General features: G+C 34.9%; 1 protein-coding gene across 1 annotated transcript in view; it reads right to left on the minus strand.

The window, feature by feature from the left end:
* Window positions 1-17,445, minus strand: part of COG5 (component of oligomeric golgi complex 5) — a 285,164-nt gene that overhangs the window by 146,295 nt on the left and 121,424 nt on the right. The gene's annotated exons all lie outside the window — the stretch shown is intronic.

Genomic DNA, 17,445 nt, shown 5'->3' on the forward strand with positions numbered 1-17,445 from the left:
GGACAATGATAAATAAATTATGAAAAACTTTAGCACGCTACCACTTTACATGATCACACAATAGACCTAATTTACTTACTTCCACTGAAGGATTTTCATGATATGACTGAATGAAAAAAATTACACAAAGAACTTAACTCCATTTATATAATTACATATAAAATATGATTATATACTATATAATTCTATAAACTTAATTTTCTATAAGGAGAATTATAGAATTTAGTTTACAGAATTATAACTCTATTCATAGAATTATATATATTCTACTTAGAGAATTATATACACAGAGCAAGAAGTGTGAAAAGGTATCCACCAAGAAGTTAACAACAGTTGTCTGCACATTTAGATTTTGAGAAATTTATTTATTTATTTATTGGCTTAATCTTAGACATATCTGAGGTAACTAAAATGTTACAAATGAAGGTCAAGGTTTCATTATGCATCTCAGACACAGTTCTAAAATATGTATTTTCTATTTTAACAAGAAAAATTGTTTCTAAAAAACAAAAATGATTTAGATAGAAGATGACTGTTCTCCAGTTACTCAACAGAATATCAAATGTGTTTTTCACTATGTTCTCTAATTAGAATTTTTAAATTTTAAGCCTTAAAATATATCCCTAGCACTTACATATTGTCATATTTTTCTTCAGCTGGGTCACAACGTACTGCCTAGGTGAAACTACATTAAAGCATCCAGTACAATGCTAACTAACCACTTAGCACTCAAATATCTGCTGATTGCACACAGTATAGTTAGTTCTACACTAGAGGACAGAAGGAAACAGTGTAAAGGGCACCTAACAGTGGTTACTGCCAACTGTCCTTCAACCATAAGCATTTTTAAATGTGTCTATCTAAAGGGATTTAGAGCTTTCTACAGTGGAAAGAGTACTGAAAATGCCTTTAAATCATTTGAGTTTACATTCAGCCTCATAATTTACTCACTAGGTGATCATAATCAGGTGATATACCCTCACTGAGTCTCAATTTTTTTCATCTGTAAAATGACAATAATTTATAATTCACACCCTACATAACTCTTATCATCAGAATCAAAATAAGTTCATGAATACCAAAGTACTTTATACACCAATCTATCACATAAATGTAGGGTGGATTATAATCCAGAGAAAATCTTTTTAATCTGATTTTTAAATTTTACTTTTCAGAAAATTTTGAGAAAATTATGTTTAACCTAAGTTGTGGCAATGATCAATGAGTAAATGCTATGTTCACCCTGAAAATGCTGACTAGACAATATAGAATCAAAGTACAGACATAACTACAGACATACAGAGAACAGAAAATAAATATTTTCTTTTCAAGCTGGTTACCAACTTTTTTCTCCTTTTTTTCTGTTATCTAAGGAAGAAAAATATCACAATTAAGTTTAAGAAAGGAAAAGGCACTATGAATAAGAGATCTGGCTGGGTTCTAACTCTACTTCTGCCACATAGGTTTCCCAATAAAAGTCTTGCAATCTTTGGTAACAGTTACTTTATTTGAAAGGTGAAGAGCTAGACTACATAAACCCTAAGGTTCCTTCCAGTAATAAATTTCTATAGATAAGCAAAGCTAACAGTTGCTTTATTCTTATGAATGCTGATCTGTAACTCTGGAGACAATTCAAGTCATTCATTCAATCCATTTATTGAGTACCAATCATTTATAAGTCACAAACATACAGAAATAAATCAGACATAAATTGTGACCCCAAGTAGAAAAGTCAAAGACAGGAAGGAAAAGCACAAAGTTATAACCACTGAAAGATACAATGTATTGTGCCAGGTGCTGGCACAAATAGAAAAAGTCAGCATAGCTTATGTCCCCACAAAGTCTACAATCTAGTAGAGCATATAAATGAGTAACTCCAATACTTTCTAAGGTAAACAGTGCCCCTCATCACATTATCTAACCACCTTCCTTTCCCACCTCCCCATCCCATGCTTATCCACACTATATTTAAAAAACACTCATTTAAAGAAATTACCAAGACATGCTACATTTGGAGTACAAAGGGTTCTATCAGCTGGGAAAAAGAAAGAACCATATTATTTTCCTTACTGATTATTCCAAAAACCTGCTATTCAATAAAAGAGATAAAGGTAGAAACAGATGGCAGGGTGGGGGGGGGGGGGGTGGGCAGGAAAAAAAAAATGTAGTAACACCACCCACCCACCCAGGAGAAAGTAAGGATTATATTAAATTCTTCCCTCCTGTTTATCTGCTGCATACAATCGCTATCAGTGTTCCAAGTCTTTATACATTTGTTCTTTGTAAAGCACATATAGGGGCTGGTATTGATGAAAAAAACATGGTGATGATTCCAATAATAATAACTATAATTTCTGAAGACCTGACATGTGGAAGGCACTGAATTAGACACAAAATATGCACTTACTATTTTTAATATTATATGTAATATTCTCAACAACTGTGTTAGCAATACTAACATATTAGGAACAAAATCACCTGGGTAGTAACCAACAAAGCAGAATTTAAATCCAGGTCTACCTGACCTCAGTCTTCTCACTAGATCATCCCAGGCCAATCCCACAAACTGCAGAGAGAAGACAGCTTTACATTCAAAGGACAGACTATTCCTCCTACACTCTCCCCATTTGCTCAGTAAAAGGGTAAAAATGTAAAAATCACATCAGACTCAATTGTTCAGGGAAAGCAAGAATGTACAATGGAGAAAAGGCAGTCTCCTCAACAAGTGATTCTGGGAAAACTAGACAGCTACATGTTATGCAGTGAGATTAGAACATTCTCGAACACCACATATGAAAATAAACTCAAAATGGTTTAAAGACCTAAATGTAACAAATGACACCATAAAACTCCTAGGAAAGAATATAGGCAAGACATTCTTTGACAAAAATTGTAGCAATATTTTCTTAGATCAGTCTCCCAAGGCAAAAGAAATAAAAGCAAAAATAAACAAATGGGACCTAATCAAACTTAAAAGCTTTTGTCCAGCAAAGGAAACCATCAACAAAATGAAAAGACTGGGAGAAAATATTTGGAAACAATATGACTGACAAGGGATTAATATCCAGAATATACAAACAGCTCAAACAACTCAATATCGAAAAGACATACAAGCCAATCAAAAAATTGGCAGAAGACCTAAACTGACATTTCTCTGAAGACATACAGATGGCCAACAGGCACATGAAAAGATGTTCAACACCACTAATTATTAAAGAAATGCAAATCAGCACCACAATGAGGTATCACCTCACACCAGTCAGAATAGCTATCATCAAAAAGTCTACAAATAATAAAGGCTGGAGAGGGTATGGACAAAAGGGAACCCTCCTACACTGTTGGTGGGAATGTAAATTGGTGTAGCCACTATGAAGAACCATATGGATATTACTTAAAAAGCTAAAAACAGACTTACCATATGACCCAGCAATCCCACTCCTGGGCATATATCTGGAAAAAACTCTAATTCAAAAGATAGATGCACCCCAATGTTCAGAGAAGCACTATTTACAATAGCCAAGACATGGAAGCAACCTAAACGTCCATCAACAGATCAATGGATAAAGAAGATGTGGTATATATAAACAATTTCAGCCATAAAAAAGAAATAATGCCATTTGCAGTAACAAGGATGGACCCAGAGATTATCATACTAAGTGAAGTAAGTCACACAGAGAGAGACAAATATCACATGGTATCACTTATATGTGGAATCTAAAAAAAAGATACAAATGAACTTATTTCCAAAACAAAAATAGACTCACAGACATAGAAAACAAACTTATGGTCACCAAAGGGAAAAGTGGGGGTATAAATTAGGAATTTGGGATTAACAGATTTGGGATTAACAGATACACACTACTGTATATAAAATAGATAAAAAGATGCTATTGTATAGTGCAGGAAACTATATTCAATATCTTGTAATAACCTATAATGGAAACAAATCTGAAAAAGAATATATATATATATATATATATATATATATATATATATATATGTATGTGTATAACTGAATCACTATGCTGTACACCTGAACCACTGTAAATCAACTATACTCCAATAAAATTTTTAATACAATTAAATTTAAAAATTAAAAAAATTTTTCAAGAGGATGGGTAAGATAAACGTAATTTTTTTTTTTGTCAAATGTACTCCATTTTGAAATTTAAGATACTAAAAAATTAATTCTGATTTCCCCCACTTTCACTGTCCTGGTCTCAAATTACTAAAAGTTTAGAATAAACTTCTTACACTTTGCCCCAAGCAGTCACTTGATCTCAGTGATTGATTACTGTATTATTTCCCAGGATTGCCCTTTTTTTTTTTCTTTAGTCTTCAAACTTAAACCTCAATGTCATAAAAATTATAACAAAAATACATGGGCTTCCCTGATGGCGCAGTGGTTGAGAATCTGCCTGCCAATTCAGTGGACACAGGTTCGAGCCCTGGTCCGGGAAGATCCCACATGCCGCGGAGCAACTAAGCCCATGCGCCACAACTACTGAGCCTGCACTCTAGAGCCCGCAAGCCACAGCTACTGAAGCCCACACGCCTAGAGCCCGTGCTCCGCAACAAGAGAAGCCACCACAGTGAGAAGCCCGCGCACCGCAACGAAGAGTAGCCTCGGCTCACCACAAGTAGAGAAAAGCCCGTGGGCAGCAACGAAGACCCAACGCAGCCAAAAATAAATAAATAAATAAATTTATTTAAAATAAAATAAAATTTAAAAAATACATGCCAGTCATTTTCATAGGCTTTCAATGTTCTAGTTGTTACTACACATGGCTACCAGAATAAACGTTCTCATCATATTCCTCTCCCATTCATGGCATCTATGGCTTCCTGTTGACTAATGTTATCTCCTTCCACAAATCCTCCTTTGCGATACAAATTCCCCTTAAGATTTCAAAATCCTCACTGCCTCTTCCTTTACTAGCATCCTCCTCTATTTAAAAAAAAAAAAAGAAGAGTAATTATAGTGTGCTAAGTGACTCAGCTATGCATATACTTTTCACAATAATGTTAGCACTACATTATTTATTTAGGATAAAAGAGATGAGGGAAGAGTACAGGTGTGAAGTTGGGATGGTGCTGGAAGTTGGAAGAAATGAAAGAGGCTAAATCTTCATGCTTCAAAGTGGGAAGCCAAAGAAGTTAAAAATTACGAATTGGAAATATAGGCCAGTGATTTAGAGCTATGGAGGTAAATATCAAAAGAATCAGCAAAAATGGTGAAAATGGTGGCCTCTAGGGAAAAGTAAACGGGGCAGAAAAAAGGGCAGGGACTTGCTATTTTTAACAATAAACTTTGGATAACTACTTGAGTATGTTATACATGCATACTTTCATAACAAATAAAACCAAATTAAAGAGTACATGGGAAGTCAAAATAATAATATAAAAATTAAAATAAGGTGGCTAGCTAATAAAAAATTTGTATCCTCTAAATCAATGATTCTGTTTCTAAAATAAGTAATATTTAAAAAGAAGAAAAAAGTGAATATATTTGGAAAGACATTTTCTACAATGTTAACTGTAACAGTAAATACATACATACATATAAATATATGTGTACATGTATATATGTGTATGTATGTATATGTTGTGTGTGTGTGTGTATATATATATATAAAGAGAAACATTGTAAATGAGAAGAAAACACTTTGGAAATCAATTTGGATAATCTAATAAGATTTCATATGAATATCCCTATGACCAAAATATGCCACTCCTAGGCACATAACTCAGAGAAATTCTCATATTTGTATATTGGAAGACGTATACAAGAATGTTCATAAAAGCATTGTAAAAAACAAAACAAAGCTGTATATAACTGAAATGACCATCAACTGGAGAACAGATAAACAAAAATATATTCCTTCAAAATACTACTACAGAAGAGTAAAAACAATGAGAAGTATACACATCAATAATGACGTCTCTCAATAACAATGTTAAGGAAGAAGAACAAGTTTCAAAAGAATACACACAGCAAGAGGTAATTTATATTAAGACATGTATGATTAAACAATATATTATTTAGGGATACATACAAACAATAACAACATTTAGAAAAGTTATAGAGATGGGCGATACAACATGCTTATAATATTCTAAAACTTAAACTTGGTAGGTAGTATTTGTAGTTTACACATGTTAAAAATGTTTCTGCATTTTTATATTTTTCCATTAAATATTAAATAAGTATGAACCAATGGCACAGATTATAGTATTATAAACAAGGACATTACAAGTTATAACTGAATTTCACGTGTTCAAAACAGAAAAGACTAAACACGTTAGTAAAGACATGGGTAATAAAGTAAGGCACAAATTGAACTTCTAGAGATAAGAAGTACAAACGCTAGATGGGATTAATGGCATATGAGCCACTGTAGGAAAAACAGAATACGCTGTCTAATGAAAAAGAGTGTCATGCTAGGATTATTAACTGGTAACTGAATAAAGGCTTTTCTTTTCCTTTTAAAAATATCATGCTCATTTTTGAAAATCAGAAAAATACTTCAAAGAAGGGAACTTATATAACCCACAACACAGAGGCAACAACTGCCAAGTGGATTATTGGAATATATGTGAATATGACTGACAAATTTGTGAATCTTCAAATTCTCAAGCAGTACCAAAACAGCATATATCCTCCCCTTAGATACTTATGTGAGAAAGAGCAGAAAAAGCAAAAATTGACATACAGGGACTGGGCAGCTGGCTACACTGAAGAAAGTGACTCCCTCCTACACACCAACTTTGCAAAGAGCACAGTGCAGATAAGTGCCTCAGAGAAATTTCAAGCAACCTTCAGATATTCCTAAAATACTCAAAATCTTGTTTGTGTCTACTATATTCCTTTAAATTCTTACCCTACTTTTTAAACTACCCATGAGTTATTTTATGTTTTTATCTGTAATTATACTTATTTACAATGTCTTCTTTATTAACAATGTTATAAGCATTCACCCATACTATGATAGTACTTATATGTTTTTGACAGTATTTCATCAAATAAATGAACAAAAATTACTTAACCATCTGCCTAAATGGAATAATTATTTATCATAAATACATATAAGAATTTTAAATATCTATAATTATTTCCTTGGGAAACAAAGCAGAATTACCAGATCAAAGTAACAATTTTAAGCTTATTGGTACAAATGATCAAACTACTTTTCAAAATGACTATACTACTTTATACATTTTCCTAATAATCTATGGGAGTTACTTAACCATGGATAGTACTGGATGTTATTCCTGTATTGAATATTTTATACACTGCTAGAAGAAGTACGTTCTTATTGAGGGTCTGACATGAATTTTTAAATGATGAGGCTGAATAACTTTTACTATCTGTATCTCCTTTTGAGAATCTCTACATCATTTTTACTCCCTGTCATTTTTATATCACTTTGTATTAATTATATGATAATATTCACTGTTTACCTATCATATTTGCTATGAGTATTTTCCCAGTCTGTTGGTTTGTTCATTTTTAGTTATTTACTTATACATTACTTCCTAAGGCCATTTCCAGAATACAGTCATACAATTATATTATCTAAAAGCTCCACATCTGATTTTTCTACACAGCCCTGATTATTTAGAAACTTCAGACTAAAGCCTGTCTTTTACAAAAGCAAACAGCAAAATGTAAGTCTGTGATTTATAAAGGATTAGCTGGCAAACTGATGAATAATAATCTGGAGAGCAAAGCTGTCATTGTAGAATCCATTCAACAAAAAGTTTACCTGAAATCAAAATAAATAATATTGTAAGATCAGGGCTTATCACAACGACTACATTTTAACTACTTCTGCAACATCAATCTTCCTTGCCACCTTATCATATGTTTTATAAAAACACAGTTCCTAGACAATACTGAGCTCAATAACAAATGTAAATGAACACAAAACAAACCACCACCACAAAACATCACCAAACAACATGGATGCCGAAGGGTTACAATATTGATAAAATTAATTCACCCAGTCAACGAGATCTAAGTGTCCAGTTACTGAAGGTGGCATCATCACCATCATCATCAAAACAACAACATCATCATCATCACAGAATACTTATTTGTTATTTGTAACAAATGGCTAAGTCTAAGATAGGGTTATTTTAAAAATTCCCCTCCCGCTCCTTTAAAAAAAAAAAAAACTGTTTCACTAAAGAAACCTTAGAAAACACATAAAGTTAGAGAAAAAGTAAAAGTCAAAAACCCCAAGAAAACTTTAATAATGACAACTACATATACATACTGATTTTCATTTCCTTATTCTAGGTGTAAAAAGTTTGTTTATATTTGACATACGTTAATCATATTCAAGTAGATATCTTGAATCTGATGAGAAAACAGCCTATAGGAAAAAATATCTTCAAGAAAAATGTTTCTGTAAAATTGCAGAGTGATTTCAATAATGTATAAAATAAATGAAAATGTAATGCAATTATAAAGCAAAATTTTTAAAAAGTAATGTGGTATTTGCACAAAAGTAAAAATGACAGAATCGAGAACAAAATAACGGGTTTAAAAGGTATAAGATTTTAATATATAATAACCAAAATATAACTAAACAAGTAGGGAAAATTATTTTTAAAAAGCATCTCACAATATATAAAACCAATCATAGAAAAAAAATTTAAACAATATAAAATACTTATTCCCACTACAGAGGAAAATAATTCCTTAACCAAACGAACTATAAGACAAACTTCACAACTACTAATATATACATTTTCTAATGTCTTCTAATGAAAAAATAAAAATAAAATCAGAAAAAGAATAAAAATAATTTGAAGTAAATTAAATACATAAAGGTATTACCATTAAAAACATATAAAGAATTTATAGTTATCAGTGGGTAACTAATCAAAAGGACATTAAAAAAGTTCATATAAGAGAAAATTCAGGATTAAGTCAACGTTTGAAAATCTATTAAAGCTTTCTAATAATCTTTGAAATTTATCCTTATGTAAAATATAATAGTACATGATCACTGGAGCACTTATAAAAATCAATAAAAATATCATTTCCTTAAAGTCAATTCTATTCAAGAAAACAGGTATATCCTTTCAAAGGCAGAATATCACAGAAAGAAGGCTGCGTTAGGAATGAGAATACCTGAACTTTATTCTACTCAATTTTATCACCTGAGAAAAATCACTTAACCTTTCTGAGATTCCATAAGTAAAGAATAAAAAACCTGTGTTACAAATCACACAGGGCTGTATGGATCAAATGAGATAATATGCATGAAGAACGTTTTGTAAACCACCAAAAGCATGTAAGTAACTTCTTATTTTCATAAATGGGGTATTAGTTACTAACCCCCCCTTTTTTTAAATGGAGGGAGGAAGAGGGCCTTGAAAAACATAATCTTAAGGAGTTCAGTATTGCAAAAAAAAAAACCCAAAAAACATAAAGGTAAAATCTGTACTTTTCTAACCAATCCTTAGTTGATGCTACTGCTTAAACTATGCACAAAATAAGCCTCAGGCTTAAGTAAACTCCTTTGTGTGAAATCTTTATACTTCAAGTCCAAAGTCTCAGGGCATGCTGATCTTGTTCTTCAAAGCTTCGTGAAAATTTAGCATCAAAAGCTTTATTTTTTTTCTGGCTCTCACTTTAGGGTGGGGAAAAACCTTACTATTAAAAAAGGGGATTCGTTTTCCTTTCCTAAGTCTTACTTTTTTCCAGTGAGCACAAAAAAATTGCCCAGGGCCATAGATAAATACAGAAAAAAAGAAGAAGACAGTGTATTTTCTATCTTTCCTTTGGGCACAGTTGGGTTTTGTTTTCTTTTCCCCCTTCCCTTTACTTTCTAGCCATGGTGCTGTTGCTATGACATTATAATTTTAAAACATGGATTTATATAAACCCAACCTTTTTTCCCCTCCAGGAAGATACTTCAGATGCTATATTTAGTGCCTACCTTCCAATCATTATCTAACCAGAAGTAAGAGCCAATACCTCTCCCTCAACAACTGAGAAGCACTAAATAAAATCAACAAGGAATAGAAAAAATGACCACCATAAAACAAGGGAAACTAGTTGACATCAACAGAGCACTCCACCCAACAAAAACAGAATATACATTCTGTTCAACTACACACGGAACATTAACCAAGAGAGAGAATGTCCTAGGTCACAAAACAAACATCTTACATTTAAAAGAAAAGAAATCATACAATTCAATTGATCATAATAGAATCAAACTAAGAATCAGCAATACAAAAATACCTATAAATTTTCTAAACATTTCGAAATTAAACAACACATTTCCAAATGATCACTGGATCACAAAAGATCTCAAAGGAAATTTTTTTAGAAATATTGAACTGAACGAAGATGAAAAACAACATCGAAATCTGTGGGATTCAACTAAGGCAAGAGTTGGAAGAAATTTAATAACACTAGATGCGTTCTTAGAAAAAGATGTGTTATTAGGGAAAAAAAGGTCTCAATAATGCAAGCTATTGCCTCAAGAAACTAGAAAAAAAGCAAAATAAACCCAAAACAAGCTGAAGAAAGGGACTAAAAAAGATATCAGAAAATCAATGAAATTGAAAACAAAAATAACAGAAAACCAATCAAACCAAAAGTAGACTCTTCGCAAGTATCAATAAAGTTAATAAACTCCCAGAAAGACCAAGAAAGAAAAAAGGATAGAAGACAAATTACCAATTACAGGAGTGAAAAACATGATACCACTACAGAACTCACAGCATTAAAAGTATGATGGAATACAACTTAGAAGAAATTATCAGAACTCATACAAGATGACCTGAAAATATAACTATTAAAGAAATTGAATTTGTAATTCAAAACATTCTGAATTAGAAATCTACAAACCCAGATGGTTTCACTATCATGGAAAAAAGAAACAATCCAATACTACACAATGGAAGAAGGAACACTTCTCAAAACTAGACCAAAAAAAAAAAAAAGCTACAAACATTATCTCTCAAGAGCATAGACACAGAAATCCTCAAAATATTAGCAAATCTGATTACCTGCTAAAAAAACAAAGACATTAGCAAACAAACAAAACTACAGAACCATCTCCCTTAAAAGCACAAAGGCAAAAATCCTCACCAAATTTTAGCAAATAGGATTTAGTAATATATAAAAAGAATAATACATCATGACCAATAGGAGTTTCCTCTTAGAATACATGGAAAATAAACTTTGATAATTTAAAGATGTTTATTATAAAAACTTAAATAAATAAACATAACACAAACAGCTTTACAGCTTATAAGCCAACAAATGAGGTAAACTGTAGTCATGAAAAACACTCCAAAAGAAAGCAGAAGAGAAAATGAGAAGCAATGAAAAGACGATACAAACGGAATATAAATAGCAAGATGGTAGCATTAAATATAATCACATCAATAATGCAATGAAATCTAAACTGCCTAAACATCCTAAATATGATGCAGAGATTATAAAACTGGATTAAAAAAAGAACTATAGATAGTCCATTTAAAAACTCATAAAAAACATGAAGACACAAATAAGTTAAAAGGGAAAAGATAGAAAAAGATATATAAAGCTGAATTATCATCAAGATGGTGGAATAGGAGGACGTGTAGCTGGCCACCACCCCCCCGCAAAAACACAGCAAAAATACTATACAGGTGGAACAATTCTCACAGAAAACTACGTGGAAACTGGCAAAAGAACTCCTATACCACCAAAGCTGCAAGAAAGATCTCCACGTAACTGGGTAGGACGGAAAAAGGCATAGGGTTGAGACTCCCACCCGTGAGAGGGATCTGAGAGGAAGAAAAGGTCCACACAGGCACTCACCCACCCTGGGGAGCGAGCAGGACAGGCCACAATCTGGGAATTAGAGTCCCAGGGTCCTGCACAGAGGAGGACAAACCCCCTTGGCTGCTGGGAGGTCCCTGGGACAGATGAAGGGCTGGAGATGCCTAGACTCTACTCACAAGGAGCACGCACATGATGGCTTCCCAAGAGTCAGGACAGAGAGAGCCTTGCACTGGAGGCTGCTGCCTCACCACACCCCCTAATCCGAACGAGGCAAACACCTCAGCCCTACCACACCACAGCTTGGTACAAGATTTCAGCCAACCAGGCCCTGGGAAAACACTTGGTCTAGCTATGCACAGACAGGCAGTGGGGCCGGGGGGCGGGGGGGTGCCTGGGATGTGATCCAGGTGGGGCGAGTGGCGGCTATGGTCAACGCACGCTCAGGTGGTGCTGTGAACATGCCATGGTTCATCTCCCACCGGAGTAAATGCTCCAGTCCCCACCACACTCCACATTGCAGCTTAGCACGGGATCTGGGGCAGACAGGTCTTGGGAGAAGACAGCCACCGAGGCAATCTAGATCTCTGGCAGCAGCACAGCCACCTCAATGCCTGCAGTCACAATGCCTGAAACCCCAGCCCCAGCCTAGAGAACTCTCCAGCCCTGCCCACTCCACACCAAAGGCTTGAACTAGATCTGGGACAAATACAACAGGGGAAGGGATGCGGACGTGAGCTGCATGTGAACAGAGCCACAGACACCTATACAGGTGGTACCTAAGTTCTCCGTGAGTGAAGGGGCTTTACTTGCTTCACTTGCTCCTTTGGGGCAGGACAGGCACTAAAGGGGAAAGGAACATGATCGAGCCTGATTCTCAGAGCTTCTACTCCAACAACTGGGAAGCAGACCCTGCACCTGACAGGATGGTGAGAGCCACAAAGCAGAGGGGATATCCCACTTCACAGGTTTTAGATCCCCTAACATCAACCACACCCCTTCCCTATCAAGGTGATAACAACCAGCACACCTTGAGGAAGGACACGACTGGTGTCCCTATCAAAACCAGCCCTCGCACCAAAGACACTGGACATACACGTCTACACATAAAGCTCCCTCATAAAAACACCTCTTCAAGACCACGATAGATAACTGTTTCTCCTAAATTCACTGAGACAGAAAGTTAAGTAAAATGAAAAGGCAAAGGAACTACTCCCAATTAAAAGAGTAAGAGAAATACCCTGAAAGAACAGATAATAAAACAGAGCTCACCAGTCTACCAGACCATGAGTTCAAAAAGGTGGTAATAAAAATGCTAACTGAATTAAGAAAGATTATCGACAGAAACGCAGATCACTGTAACAAGGAACTAGAAACTACAAAGATGAAACAATCAAAGATAGATAATTCAATTTCCAAGACAAAAAGCAATCTAGAAGTAATGAACAGCCAAATAAATGACATAAAAGAACAAATAAGTGGGGAATTCCTTGGTGGTGCAGTGGTTAGGACACGGCACTTTCACTGCCATGGCCCTTGGGGTTCAATCCCTGGTCGGGGAAGTAAGATCCTACAAGCCAAATGGTGCGGACAAAAACAAAAAAACAAAAAAACAAACAAACAAATAAGTGATCTGTAAGACAGAATAATGGAAATCACCCAGTCAGAATAGCAGACAGAAAAACAAATGGAAAAAAAAAAGAAAGCAATGTGTGAGATCTATGGGACGACATAAATGCCAAGCTACGCATAATAGGGGTTCCAGAAGAAGAAGGGAGGATCAAAAATGTATTTAAAGAAATTATGGCTGGAAACATCCCAACACTAAAGAAGGAAACAGATATCCAGGTACAGGAAGCGCAGAGGGTCCCAAACAAGATAAGTCAAAACAGACTCACAACAAGCTGCATCATAATTAAAATGGCAAAAGTGAAAAATAAAGAGAGGATTCTAAAGACAGCAAGAGAAAAAGAGTCCTTTAGAAGGGAACCCTCCCCATAAGGCTGTCAGCGATTTCTCTGCAAAAACTTTGCAAGTGAGAAGACAGTGGCATGATATATTCAAAGTCCTGAAAGGGAAAAGCCTTCTACCTAGAATACTCTACCCAGCAAGATTATCTTTTCTTTTCTTTTTTTTTGCCATACCGCGCACAGCACACGGGATCTTAGTTCCCTGACCAGGGACTGACCTCACGCTCCCTGCAGTGGAAACAGAGTCTTAACCACTGGACCACCAGGGAAGTCCCAAGATTATCATTTAGAATAAAAGGAGAGATAAAGAACTTCTCAGATGAGCAAAAACTAAGAAAACTCAGCAATACTAAACCTACCCTAAAAGAAATACAGAAGCATCTTCTCTAAATAGAAAATAGACAAGAACCTATAGAAAAGGGAAAATCACAATAGGAAAAGGCAAATATAGTAAGGACTGAAAAATCACTTAAATAAGCCAGTACACAGTAAAAAAAAACCCTAAAAGCTATTGTAACTACAATGAAAAGTAAAAGGATAAGCATGAAGACTTAAATAAAGGACATAAAAATCACAAAATTTGGGGGAGGGGAGTATAAAAATGTAGGTCTTTTAGCATGTGTTTGAACTTGAATGACTATCAGTTTAAAGCAAACTGATTTAGTTACAGATCAATGTACTTGAACTCCATGGTAATAACAAATCAAAAACATACAAAAGATTCACAAAACAAACAAAACAACAAAAAAACAAAAAAAAAAGGAACTCAAGCATACTACAAAAGAAAATCATCAAAATACAAAAGGAAAAATGAAAAGAAGAAATGAACAAAGAAGAACTACAGAAACAGCTGGAAAACAAGGCTTAAAATGGCAATAAATACATACCTATTAACAATTACTTTAAATATCAATAGAATAAATGCTCTGATCAAAAGTTACAGAGCAGCAGATTGGATTTAAAAAGAAAAAGAAAAAGAACCTGGAATGTTCTGCCTACAAGAGACTCATTTCAGGCGAAAGACATGCACAGACTGAAAGTCAGGGGATGGAAAAAGATATTTCATGCAAATGGAAACAACAAGAAAGTGGCGAAGCAATACTCATATCAGACAAAACAGACTTTAAAACAAAGGCCATAAAGAAAGACAAAGAAGAGTACTATAGAAAAAGAAAGGGATCAATACAAGAAGAGGATATTACACTCACTGACATATATGCACCCAATATAGAGCCCCTAAATCTATAAGGCAAATACTAACAGACATAAAGGGAGAAACTGACAATAATACAATAATAGTAGGAGACTTTAACACTCCACTGGCATCAATGGATATCCAGGCAGAAAATCAATAAGGCAACAGAGGTCCTAAATGACATAATAGATCAGTTGGATTTCATTGATGTGTCCAGGACACAACATCCAAAAAAAGCAGAATATACATTCTTCTCAAGCATGCATAGAACATTCTCTAGGATAGATCACACACTAGGTCAGAAAACAAGCCTCAACAAATTTTAGAGGATAGAAATTATTTCAAGCAACTTTTCTGACCACAATGGTATGAAATTAGAAATCAACCACAGTAAGAAAAACAAGGGAAGAACAAACACGTGGAGACTAAACTGTACATTACTAAAAAACCAATGGGTCAACGATGAAATCAAAGAAGAAATCAGAAAATACCTTAAGAAAAATGAAAATGAAAACACAATTGTACAAAATCCATGGGATGCATCAAAAGCAGTTCTAAGAGGGAAGTTCAGAGCGATACAGGCCTTCCTCAAGAAACAAGAAAAATCACAAATAAATAACCTAACTTACCATCTAAAAGAATCAGAAAACAAACAAAGCCCAAATTCAGCAGAAGGAAGTTAATAATAAAGATCAGAAAGGAAATAAAATAGAGATCAAAAAGAGTAGAAAAGATCAATAAAAACAAGAGCTGGTTTTTTGAAAAGATAAATAAAATTGACAAACCTCTAGCCAGGCTCACTAAGAAGAGAGAGAACCCAAATAAACAAAATAAGAAAGAGAAAAAATAACAACTAATACCACTGATACAAAATATCATAAGAGAATACTAGGAACAGCTATATGCCAACAAATTGGACAACCTGGAAGAAGTGGAAAGGTTCTAGAAACATACAGCCTGCCAACACAGAGTCAAGAAGAAATAGATAATGTGAACAGACCAATCACTAAAAGTAAGATAGAATCTGTAAAAACAAACAAACAAACAAACTCCCTGCAAACAAAGCCCAGGACTGGATGGCTTCACTGGGGAATTCTATCAAACATATAAATTAGAACTTATACCTATCCTTCTAAAAACTATTCCAAAAAATTGAAAGGAGGGAACACTCCCAAAGTTACTGAGGCCACCACCATCACCATGATACCAAAACCAGACAAAGACATTCCAAAAAAATAAAATTACAGGCCTGTATCTCTGATGGATACAGATACAAAAATCCTCAACAAAATATTAGCAAACCGAATCCAACAATACATAAAAAGGATCATACACCACAATCAAGTTGTATTTATTCCAGGGTCACAAGAATGGTTCACCATATGCAAATCAGTCTGATTCACAACATTAACAAAAAGACAAAAACCACATGATCGTCTCAATAGACACAGGAAAAGCATTTGACAAAAATCAACATCCATTCATGATAAAAACATTCACCAAAGTGGGAAGAGAGGGAACATATCTCAGCATAGTAAAGGTCATTTACAACCAACCCACAGCCAACATAATACTCAATGGTGAAAAGCTGAAAGCCTAACTGCTAAATTCAGGAACAAGACAAAGACGTATATTCTCACTTCTTCTATTCAACACAGTGTTGGAAGTTCTAGCCACAGCAATCAGAGAAGAAAAACAAATAAAAGGAATCCAAATTGGAAAGGAAGAAGTAAAACTGTTACTACTTGCAGATGACATGATATTGTATATAGAGAACCCTAAAGTCCCCACACAAAAACTGTGAGAACTAATAAATGAACTCATCAAGGTAGCAGAATACAAGATTAGTATACAGAAATCTGTTGCATTTCTATACACTAAAACTGAAATATCAGAAAGTGAAAGTTAGACTGAAGCCTTGGTCACACCAGCAACACTTGCTCAATCAAAAGTGCTATTTTGGACAGGAACCAAGATGGTGGAGTAGAAGGACGTGCTCTCACTCCCTCTTGCGAGAACACCAGAATCACAACTAGCTGCTGGACAATCATCGACAGGAAGACACTGGAACTCACCAAAAAAGATACTCCACATCCAAAGACAAAGAAGCCACAATGAGACGGTAGGGGGGCGCAATCAGAGTAAAATCAAATCCCATAACTGGTGGGTGGGTGACTCACAGACTGGTGAACACTTATACCACAGAAGTCCACCCACTGCAGTGAAGGTTCTGAGCCCCACGTCAGGCTTCCCAACCTGGGGGTCCGGCAACAGGAGAAGGAATTCATAGAGAATCAGACTTTGAAGCCCAGTGGGAATTGATTGCAGGACTTCAACAGGACTGGGGGAAACAGAGATCCCACTCTTGGAGGGCACACGCAAAATAGTGTGCGCATTGGGACCCAGGGGAAGGAGCAGTGACCCCAGGGGACACTGAACCAGACCTACCTGCTAGTGTTGGAAGGTCTTCTGCAGAGGCGGGGGAT

The sequence above is a fragment of the Balaenoptera acutorostrata genome, chromosome 7 (genome assembly GCF_949987535.1).
Source record: "Balaenoptera acutorostrata chromosome 7, mBalAcu1.1, whole genome shotgun sequence".
Classification (NCBI taxonomy): domain Eukaryota; kingdom Metazoa; phylum Chordata; class Mammalia; order Artiodactyla; family Balaenopteridae; genus Balaenoptera; species Balaenoptera acutorostrata.